Source organism: Arachis ipaensis, chromosome B02, assembly GCF_000816755.2.
Source record: "Arachis ipaensis cultivar K30076 chromosome B02, Araip1.1, whole genome shotgun sequence".
Taxonomy (NCBI): Eukaryota; Viridiplantae; Streptophyta; class Magnoliopsida; order Fabales; family Fabaceae; genus Arachis; species Arachis ipaensis.
The window spans coordinates 78,226,061-78,237,628 of record NC_029786.2 but is presented as its reverse complement, the minus strand read 5'-3'; positions in this window follow the sequence as shown (position 1 = coordinate 78,237,628).

Sequence of the window (11,568 nt, the reverse complement as noted above, 5' to 3'; positions counted from 1 at the left end):
TTTGTTCCAACCGTGGAGACTTCTCCCTATAAGTAAGGGTGAACAGCCAGGGCTTGGAGCAAAGAGTGAGAGTGCAAGGCACAGAGTTCTCATAGCTACCTAAGCTAACAGAAGTTCTTCTCCTTCAATGTTTTTTATTTTGTTATTTTCTATTTAATTTTGTCTGTCTTGAGTCTCATGGAAAAAAGGCAAACAGTGAGGTTTGTAAGAAAAAGCCATAGAGCGAAAAAAGGCAAAGAGTGTAAAATTAAAAGAAAAATCCATAGATGTCCTTAGAGGTCCTTTGTACATCTGTGTTGTGTTTCATGATTCTGTGGGAATCCCCTTGCAAGTTGGGTTAGTACTTAGCAGTGAGAGCTTGGCAGTAACCATGTCAAGTTCAGGATTGGGGTTTAGATTCTGGACTTGTCCCAGATAGGAAGGGTAGTTCCTAGGGAGAATTGGTGTTTGTAATCAAAGATGATTATAGTGAAATTCCATTATTGTTGTGATGGAGACTGGATGTAGGCTGCACTGCACTTAGCAGCTGAACCAGGATATATCTGGGTGTAATCTTTTCTCTCTTCTACTCCATTTCTGTTTCTGCTGCACAGGAGATAAAACTGAAAATTATCTCTCCTCTCTCGACTCTCTTTCTTAGTTTCTTGTCACTCTCTTCCATGAGCTCAAGCTCTCATCAGCTCGTCTCATCTCTGATCTCTCACCTCTCGTCTCTGGTTTGTCAAGATCTCGTCAGCTCAAGCTCTCCCTTTTTTTCGCTCGCTTCACCGGTGGCAGAAGCAGAAGGAATCGCATCTGGTCCCTCAAGTGGTGGTGGTCGTCATCTTCTTGCTTCTCACGGTCTCGGTCTCTATCTCGCACCTGGTCTCGATCTCTCCTTTCCCTGCGCTCTTTGTCACTGGTACCAGAGGCAACAGATCTCGATGAGCTGGTCTTTGTTGTCGTCTTCTTGCTTCAAGCCTTGCTGTCAGCTTCTCCCTCATCATCAGCTTCTCCTTCGCCGTCAGCTTCCTTTGCGGAACCTGATTTGGTGAGTTCTCCCTATTTTTTCTGTTTTAATTTTGTTGCTGCATCACTGCACTTTGATTTTGTTGCTGAAAGTAATTTGTTGCTGAAAGTTGAATGTGTTGCTGAAATTTGCTACTGATTATCATGAACCTTGAATTTGTTGTTGACTTGCCAAAATAATCACTTAGCTTAAGTCTGTTCTTCTTCGAAAATCATTACTGAGTTTATTGGATCCTGAATTTGGAGTTGGTTTGGTGAATAATCACTTAGTTAAATTTTTGTTGTTGTTGTAAATCTATAAATCATGTTGAATTTGTTATTTATTATCATCACTCAAGATTGAATCTATTGTTGTCTTGCTAAAATAATCACTTATCTAAATTTTTGTTGTTGTAAAACTGTAAATCATCTCTTGAAATAAAAAAAATTATTATAGTTAAATTTGTTATTGAAAATGAGGTTCATGCTCTCTGCAATTGTTCAGTTAAATTGTTGCCCCATACTTTCTGTTTGTATTATTATGAATTATTTTTTGTATTGATTTGTGAAAGATACACAAATGTAGATATGGATGCAAATCAAAATGAAGAAAATGTTGATCAAGCTCCAAATTTGTTTTATGAAGATATAGATGCTGATTTTCAGATCATCTCTTGAATTTGATTTACTGATTGTGTTATCTTTTGTTTTTTCTTGTTATTTAAATTGAGAAAGTATTTTGTACTATTGACTAGTTTATTATTACTCTTTTTTTCATCATTTGTTATGTCTAAGAATTGATATTTGATTATTATTAATATATTTATGAAGACATACATTTTAAGTTTTAACTTTTGAGTTTTGATTTTAATTTTATTTTTATAATTTTATATTTTTATTTAATTATGACCGGGTCAAACGGGTGAATTAGCGACCTATCGATTGAACCAATGACCCGATAATCCCGTCGTATGACCGGATCAATTATCGGTTCAATTCTGATAACTATGGGTAGATGACATAAAAAAATACATTTTAAATAAATACCCAAATTTATCTCTAAAAAATTTTAACTCGAACATTTGTTGAGGACTTCAACGAAAAATTCTTTGAATAGCGAATTGAATGTTCGCTCAAATATGTTTTAAAAAATGGCTAGTGGGTTTAACTTTTTTTTTGAAGTAATAGAGGAAGAAATTATTTCTATTAATAGTTTTTATAGGTTAATTTTTGTAAGTCTAAGGAGGTTCTTTACACAATTCACTTATTTAATGAGCAAAGTGAATTTTGTCAATTTTGTATTATTAGTTTTTTAATCTTAATTAAAACATCTTATGTAACAGTTTTATTATTATAATGTCACGTTTTCGGATGTAGCTTTAGAGATTGAAAAATAATGAGGATTTCATATGTTTTAATTTGAATAATTATATTTTGAACTTTATTTTATGATTTTAAAGGAAATTAATTTGATTGTCTCTAATTATTGAATTAGAGTATGTATTCGAAAATAATTTGTAAGTAGACGGTTAAATAGTAATTTTTATAAATATTGGTGTTGGATTAAAATTGGTTTTCAATTACTCTATTACCCTTAATTTTATTAAAATTACCAAACTATCCAAAACCCTAATTTACTAAACACTCCTCGAAAATCCTAACCCTAATTTCTAATATAACACACACCCCCCAACATCCCCAAGCCACCACCCTCATGAGACATACACACACACGGACTCACCTCACTCACTCTCAGCCTCACCCGCGCATTCACATATACTCAACTCCCTCACTCTCGCTTCACACACACACACACACACAGAAATGGAAAGGGAGAAGAGAGAGCTCGGGACAGAGAAGAGGAGAGAAGGAAGGAGACCACGCCGGTGTTAGGAGCGCACTGCTGCTGCTGTCAGGCCTCGCGTTGCCGTTGATCTGTCGTGGAGCCACCGTCAAAGCAGAGCCGAGAAGAAAGAGAGTTCGTGAGTGAGAGATAAGGCGACATGGAGAGAGAGGGTCGCGGGCTTGGAACTGCTGCGCCGTTGTTGCGAGAAGCCGTGCCGCCATGTGTTGTCACCGTCGCCTCAAGCTGCTGCTGCCGTCAAGCTTTAAGGAGAGAGAGTTCGCAGAGAGGGAGAAACGCGACGGTGGTAGGCTGTTTCTGCCACTCCTGCTGCCGTTGCTGCTGAGCCGTTGCCGGAGCTCTCTGCCGCGAATCCTTGATAATTTTGATTTCTTTTAATACAATTTGATATTTTATATTTTTTTTATGCTTGTTTGAGTTATTGTCGTTGTTATCTTGCATTTGGTAGTTTTATATTTTATTATTCTTACAATTTTACCATATTTTACTTTATTGCCTTTCAAGTGTTTGTGAAAATGCCTCTCTTAGTTTTAGGGTAGATTTTTACGCTTTCGGCTTGGAATTGAGTAATTAAGGTAACCTTGAGCCACTAATGTTCGAGTTGATTCACAATTTGGAGATTTTAATTAATCCCGTTCCCATTAATGAGTAAGACTTATGGGTTAAGGTTGATTAAGCCCGGTTGACTTATCTCATCATTAGAGGTTGACTAATTGGGTTTGTTTTTATGATTGTCATGTCGTGGTTAGTGGCACGAGAGTTATTGATGTCCAATATTGATTGGTGATTTAGGGTTGTTAGTTGTTCTTATTTCCATTGATGAGTAAGACCTATGGATTAAGATTGACTATGCTTATTTGACTTTTTCCCGATGTTGGAAATGACAAAATGGGATTAACTCTAGGTAATCACCATGTTTATAGTCAATGACTTGATTAGGAAGTTTTGGTTCTCAATCCTTGCCAGAAGTATCTTTTTGCATTTATATTCCCTTTAGCCGTTAGCTTTATTTTCTTGTCATTTAATTTCTTTCCTATTTATTTGCAAATCCGCTTATTTTCATGACCGATAATATACACACCTCACTGCAATTCCTTTGAGAGACGACCCAAGATCTAATACTCTCGATTTTTATTGGTTTGCATTGTGACAAACAAATTAAACTTTGATTGAGGGTCATTTGTTGGTTTGGACTATGCTTGCAAAGAAATTCTTTTTGAGAGAATTCTAGACCAATGTTTCGCCTCCCATCAATGATCCCCTATTGAATCAACCTGATGAGACTCTCTCGGCTTCTTCAGCTCGCCCCAAAAAGACCTCCAACATGGCTTCTAATCAACAGACTCCTCCTTCTTAGTTTCATTTTACAATATTTAATGGCCCGACCTGTGGGTCTTTGTGAACAACTGTCTTTGTAATATCTGTAGCTTGAACAATTTTTTTTATTTTGTTGCTTTAAAAACTTTTTTCCACTATTTTGATCTGTGGTAGTTTTTTATATGAATGAATGTCTTCTTAACATCCTTTCTTGACGTAGCTATTTCTATAATTTTGTAAAATTTGATAAGTCATTTGAGGAAACACTAATTTGGCTGAGTTATTCCTCGAGACCAGATTTTTTTATCATTGAAGATGTCAGCCAATGTAGGTCGGCCTTTCTTTTGTAAGGTCAATATTATACATTTCCCTTAGTCAAAAAATTAATTGCGCACCAACTTTAAGTTGTCAGTTTTAACAAGTTACTTTTGTGATTCACTTTAGGCTTACCTCTTTTACCAACTCTCAAGTTGTTTTAATGAGGTCGGGCCACGATCTGCTTGTATAACTTCTTACACTAATTTGGACCTCGTCGCTTTATCTCGTCGATCACCTAGGTTGGGCAATGATTTTTGCAGTTTGTCGAGCATAAATTAGTGCGTCTTAGTGGAACAATTAATGGAAAAAATGAACTATCATTAATAAGAAAAATGGTTATAAGTTTTCTTGCTACTAAGAGTTTTTTCTTTCAGTAATCCTTAGCTCTTGCTATGGTGCCTCGTTAAAACTTCCTTCAAGAAAACCCTTCTCGCGAAAAAGTCATGAAGTCGGGAAAAAGAGTACACCAAGGAGCAAGGTGCGCTTTCTAACTATAGTACCTTTTTAAGTTACATGCATGCCCTGACCTTGGGAGTTCGTTTCTTTTTATTTCGAACACTTTGAAGTAACCTTTTCCATAGACCGCAGTGGTCTCATAAGGTTTTTTTTAGTTTGCAGCCAGCTTTCCCTCACCAGATTTCTGTGTTCTGATGTCATTTTGAATTAGTATGAGGTCATTTATGGCGAAATTTTTTTTGATGACTTTCTTGTTGTACCTTAAGGCCATTCTTTGCTTTAATGCTTCCTTCTTTATCTGAGCTTATTCTCGGAATTTTGGGAGGAGATTAAGTTCTTCCTTTTAAGCGTGGATATTTTCTACTTCATCGTAAAATCTAACTCTTGGCGATTCTTCATCGACTTCTATAGGAATCATGGCTTCTATGCCATAAGCAAGTCGAAAAGGAGATTTCCCAACTGTTGATTGGGAGTTATTGGGTACGCCCACAAGACTTGAGGGAGTTCTTCAGCCCATGCTCCCTTGGCATCTTGTAGTTGGCATTTCAGCCCAGGCAATATGACTTTATTTGCAGCTTCTGCTTGTCCATTGGCTTAGGGATGCTCTACCGACGTGAATTGGTATTTTATTTTGAGACTTGCCACCAAACTTCTGAAGGTTGAGTTAGTAAATTAAGTCCCATTGTCTGTAGTGATGGAGTGTAGAACTCCAAATCAGGTTACTATGTTCTTGTAGAGAAATTTTTTACTTCTTTGAGCGGTAATGGTTGCCAGAGGTTCTACCTCGATCCACTTAGTGAAATAATCAATCCCAACTATAAGGTATTTTACCTGCCCAGAAGCTTGTGGGAATGGTCTGAGGAGATTTATGTCCTATTTTGCAAATGGCCAAGGTGAGGTGATGCTAATTAGCTCTTCTAGAGGTGCCACATGGAAGTTAGTGTACTTTTGGCTAGGCGGATATTTTTTGACGAACTCGGATACTTTCTTTTGTAATGTCGGTCAAAAGAAACCAGCTCAGATCACTTTCTTTACTAGTGACCATGCTCCTAGGTGATTTTCGCAAATGCCACTGTGGACTTCCTCCAAGACATCACCAGTCTTGTAGGTCAGGACACACTTTAACAAGGATATAGATACTCTCCTTTTATAGAGGACGTTTGTGAACTAGGGTGTAGTTATGTGCTTCCCTTATGAGCCTGCTTGCTTTCCTTTCTTGCTTAGGGACATTATCGAATTTGTGATATTCGATAATAGCAGTCATCCAACCTAAGTTTAGATTAGAAATGTTTAATGTGCCTGGCTTGTCGACTTCCTTGGTTACTGATGGTGTATGGAGAGTTTCCTAGATCAATCTCCTATTATTGCCCCCTGGCTTGGTGCTGGCCAATTTGGAGAATGCATAAGCTCGAGTATTGGACTTCCAAGTTATATGTCGGACTTATGCTTCATGGAATTGAGCTAATTATTTCTGTGTTTCGTCTAAGTACTTCTTTATGCTGGGATATTTAGCTTGGTAAGTCCCATTTACTTGAGAAGTTATTACTTGAGAGTCACTGAACCCAGTTAATTTTGCTACCTTAACTTCTTTGGCTAGTCTCGAACCAGCAAGCATAGCCTCGTATTCTGCTTGATTATTGGAAGCTGGAAACTCAAATTTTAATGAGAGCTCTATTAGAGTTCCTACTTCATTCTCCCGAATGATTCTTGCCCTACTGCCAGCCTTGTTGAATGATCCATCTATATATAAGTTTCAGGTCATAAGGTTTCCTTGTGCTTTTGTGTATTCTGCCAAGAAGTCGGCTAGGTACTTGGATTTAATTGATGATCGAGCTTCATACTTTAGGTTAAACTCAGACAACTCTATTGCCCATTGTAGCATCCGACTTGCAATATCGGTCTTCTAGAGGATGTGCTTCATGGGTTGAGTAGTTTGGACCTTGGTATGTGCTTGAAAATAATGTCGGAGCCTTCTAGAGGTGAGGACAAGGGCATATGTAAACTTCTCTATTTTTTGATAGTTGAGCTCTTCCCCTGCAGGGCCTTGCTGATAAAATAAATCAATTATTGTCCGTTCTCATCTTTTCGGATGAGAGCAGAGGTTATAGTCTTATTTGCAACTGCTAGATACAATATGAGATATTCCCCTTGAACAGGTCGGGTGAGGATTGGTGGCTGACTCAGGAATTTTTTGAAGTCCTAAAAGGCTTACTCACACTCTTGAGTCCACTCAAATTGACAACCTTTCTTGAGTATTGAAAATAGGGGTAGACACTTTAGAGCTGAGCTTGCTAAGAATCTGGACAATGCTGCTAGCCTTCCATTTAGTTGCTGGATTTCTTTGAGACAGGTCAGATTTTTCATCTCTAGTATTGCTTTGCATTTGTCTAGGTTGGCTTCAATGACCCTTTGGGTAAGCATGAAGCATAAGAACTTTTCGGCTTTTATTGCAAATGTGCACTTTGAGGGTTTTAGTCTCATCCCGTGCTCTCTGATTGTGTTGAATACCTCAAACAAATCAGACAAGAGGTTGGTATCTTCTTTTGTTTTGACAAGCATGTCGTCAACGTAGACTTCCATCAACTTATCGAGGTGAGATGAAAATACCTTATTCATTAGTCGTTGATAGGTGGCTCTAGTATTTTTTAATCCAAAAAGCATCCCTGCATAACAATAGTTGGCTTTTGGAGTGATGAAAGAGGTCTTCTCTTGGTCCGGCTTATACATCGGAATTTGATTGTATCCCGAGTATGCATCCATAAAGGACAAATATCTATAGCCTGAAGCTGAATCTACCAAGGCATCAATGGCGGAAAGTGGATATGGTTCCTTAGGACAAGCTTTGTTGAGATCAGTATAATCGACGCACATCCTCCATTTTCCGTTTGTTTCTTCACAAGTACCACATTGGCTAGCCATAAGGGGTATTTTACTTCCCTTATGCACCTAGCTTCGAATAAAGATTGAACCTGCTCTTTCATGACTTGTGCTCTTTCTGGACCGAGCTTCCACCACTTTTGTTGAACTGGTCGTGAGCCTGGGTAAATGGAAAGCTTGTGACTCATGAGGTCGGAGTGTATTCCGGGCATATCGAAGGCTTTCCAAGCAAAGAGGTTAGAGTTTTCTTGTAGGAGTTTAACGAGATCTTCCTTCAAATCTTTGTTCAAGCTGGCTCCTATGCTTGTTGTTTTTTTACTTAATCTCTAATTTGAACTTCCTCGATCCTTCCACCAGCTTGTGGCCATAATTTTTCTCGTGCCCGGATACCACCGAGTTTAATGGTGTTTACCTCCTTTCTAGTAATGCTTCCACGTAGATTCAAGCTTTCATTGTAACACTTTCGTGCCAACTTCTGATCTCCTCTTATGGCAGTAATTCCCTCTGAAGTTAAAAATTTTATGCAGAGATGAGGAGTGGAAACAACTACAACTAGTTAGTTTAAGGCCGTTCGACCTATCAGTGCATTGTAGGCTGATGCTACGTCAAGCACAATGTACTCTATACTTAAAGTTATGGACTTTATTACTTTACCAAAGGTGGTATGTAACAGGATGAAGCTGAGAGGTCGGATGGGCGTGTCTCCTAACCCGAAAAGGGTATCGGGATAAGCTCTCAACCCTTTCTCTTCTAACCTAAGCTTGTCGAAGGTGAGCTTCCTTGGTCCACCAGAGTCCTATGGAGATTTTCATTGGCGAGTATCAATGTAATCACCACGAGATCGTCGTGACCAGGGGTTATCCCGTGAGCATCTTCTTTTGAAAAGGAGATGGTAGGTAGGTTTGGCACTTTGGGTTCATTCCCGACTTAATAGATTTCCTTCAAATGTCTTTTTCGAGAAGACTTAGTTACTCTGCCTCCTGCAAATCCTACAACTATCATGTGGATGTGCCAATCAGGGGTGTGTGGTGGCCAATCTTGTCGAATCTTGTCTTCCTCATTTCTCTTCCTTTTTTCTAGATTGTCCGACCTTTTTGCAAGGTATCTTTCTAACCGACCTTCTCTGGCGAGTTTTTCTATCATATTTTTCAAGTCGTAGAAATCATTAGTAGAGTGCCCATACAACTTGTGATACAAACAATATTCTGTCTGACTTTTCCCTTTCTTGCTTTTAATAGGACGAAGAGGAGGAAGTTTTTCAATGTGACAGATCTCCCTGTAGATGTCGACGAGAGAAACTCGCAGGGGAGTGTAAATATGATACCTTCGTGGTTTGTCTGAGATGTAATCATATTTTTTCTTTGTCTCCTTCTCCTTATCCTGAGCTTGATAATGTGGATTTTGTCTTGGAATTGGTTCTCTAAGTCGAGCATTCTCTTCCATATTGATGTACTTTTCTGCTCACTCATGTACTTCGTATAGGGAAGTCAGATGTACTTTGAGGCCGTTGATTAGCCCTATTATTACAGCTTCTGTAAGTAGATTTTGAATTTCCAAGCAAGATTTGTTAAATCTTTCCACATAAGCTCGGAGGATTTATCCGACTTCTTGTTTGACCCCGAGGAGACTAGGAGCGTGCTTCACTTTGTCCTTCTGAATTGTAAATCGGGTGAGGAACTTTCTTGCAAGATCATCAAAACAGGTCACCAACCTAGGTGATAAGCTATCAAACCACTTCATCACCACTTTGGTTAACGTTGTCGAAAAAGCTTTGCAATGGGTCGCATCTGATGCATCGGCCAGATAGATCTGACTTTTAAGGTTACTAAGATGGTGACTCGAGTCGGTCGTTCCATCATAGAGTTCCATGTCAGGGCTTTTAAAGTTCCTGGGAATCCTAGCCCGCATGATCTCTTCTATGAATGGATCTTCTCCTCCAAAAGGACTTTCTTCTTAATTTGCATGATTACTATGATTTCAAAGGTCGGCTTCTAATTTCAGCAATGTTTTCCCTAATTCTCTTAATCGTCGCACCTTACCTCTGAAATCACTCACAAATAACATCAAGGCATCGAATGGAAGGTAAATGGGATAAGATTAATCAAATTAGGCACAAAAGAGCACGTTTTCATAATCAAGTGCAAATTAGGAGGAAAGTTCAAATGCATGCTATTTAGTGGAATAAGTGCAAGTTTATATGATAAAATCCATTCAAATTCAACCAAAAATCATCATCAAATATGGACTCATCACACCTCCCTTCGCAAATATTTTTCTGCTTCTCTTTGTTGCTCTATCTCCTGCTCGAGTTGCTCTAATCGGCCATGATGCCCGTGTACAAGCTCCATAATTTCTGTTGGGTGCACTTGTTCCTCATTATCTAGTGGATGTATTTCTAAATTGATTCTTCTGCACTGAGGGTTTCTCGATGTCCCCTCTCCATTAGGACCACTTGCTCTATCATGTCGTGGAGGAATCATGAGTTCTTGATCATCGTTATGAGGTTCTAGTTCTGATTCAGACGTTGTATGCCGGTCTTCAAGATAGTCATCCGCTATGGTAAGTTATAGACTTCCAGGTCCCCGGTAACAGCGCCAATGTTCGGTGGGTTACCTAAAATTGGGTTGCTTTAGGCTGAACGTGAGGTCCAGACTCCTCTTGGGGCAGCGTCCGACTTCTGTTGGTGCCGAGGTGTCGCCATCCGAGTTCCTCGTAGGGAGGTAGGGGTGGTACCTACAAGGGACTTCGATGCTTAAGTTAGAAAGGGTTTAAGTAGGTTTTTAGTAGATTGGGTTTTCAATGTACCTGAGAGTGTCAGTATATTTATAATAAAATTGAGAACCACCTTTTTAAAGTAGTTCCACTTTTGATGGTGGATATCTATTTTCTTTTTCTAGGAAAGTCATTGAGATCTCTCTTCTAGATAAATGAGAGATGTCTTAGGAGTCAATTACCTTATCTGAATAAGTATGACCAGAATTTCATCGCTGTGTCTGACCTCTACGAAATTAGGCTGATGTGGTCTGAACTAAATCTCTTAATTAGACTTTATTCGTTTTGAGCCTAGGTATATTTTTGAGTCAGGATATAAACAATATATAAGTGTAAATAAATGAACATGAGTATGAGGCTGTTAGATTACAAGGTATTAATATTAATTTTTGCAAACAAGTACAAATGATATTCAAGACAAGTGCTTGTAATTTATTAGCAGGTAGATTGATAAAAAATAATTTTTATAAAGAGATATAAGAGATGTAGTTTTACTTTAAGGCAAGCTCTCCGGTGTAGATAGGAAGATTCCATCTACATATGTAGATTAGTGTTGGCAGTATTTAAATGTGATAAGTGTTGGTGGAGTGAGACATTTTCTACATATTGCAGGGTATTGCAGTAATGGTGCCTAACCAGTCACATGCATTATTGAATTACCTTGCTGAGACTAGCAATGTGTAAGAATAATTAGTAGTTAAGATCATTTTAATTATAGGTTTGGTAATATGGGCCTTTTATATTTTTGATCGGATGATTGCAATTAATTTTGGGCCTATTGCAAGAAAAGAAATGCATATAGAATTAGAGCTAATTCAAGACCCAAAAAATAAAAAAAATGAAAAGAAAAAAGAAGAATAAGAAAGCATGTGTTTCCTTCACCACCAAGAGAACAGAGAAAGCCCTGAACCTCAACTAAGAGTCCAAGAGGAAAACCCTAGCTTCCCACCACCGCCACAAGGAAGAGCCTTTTTTTT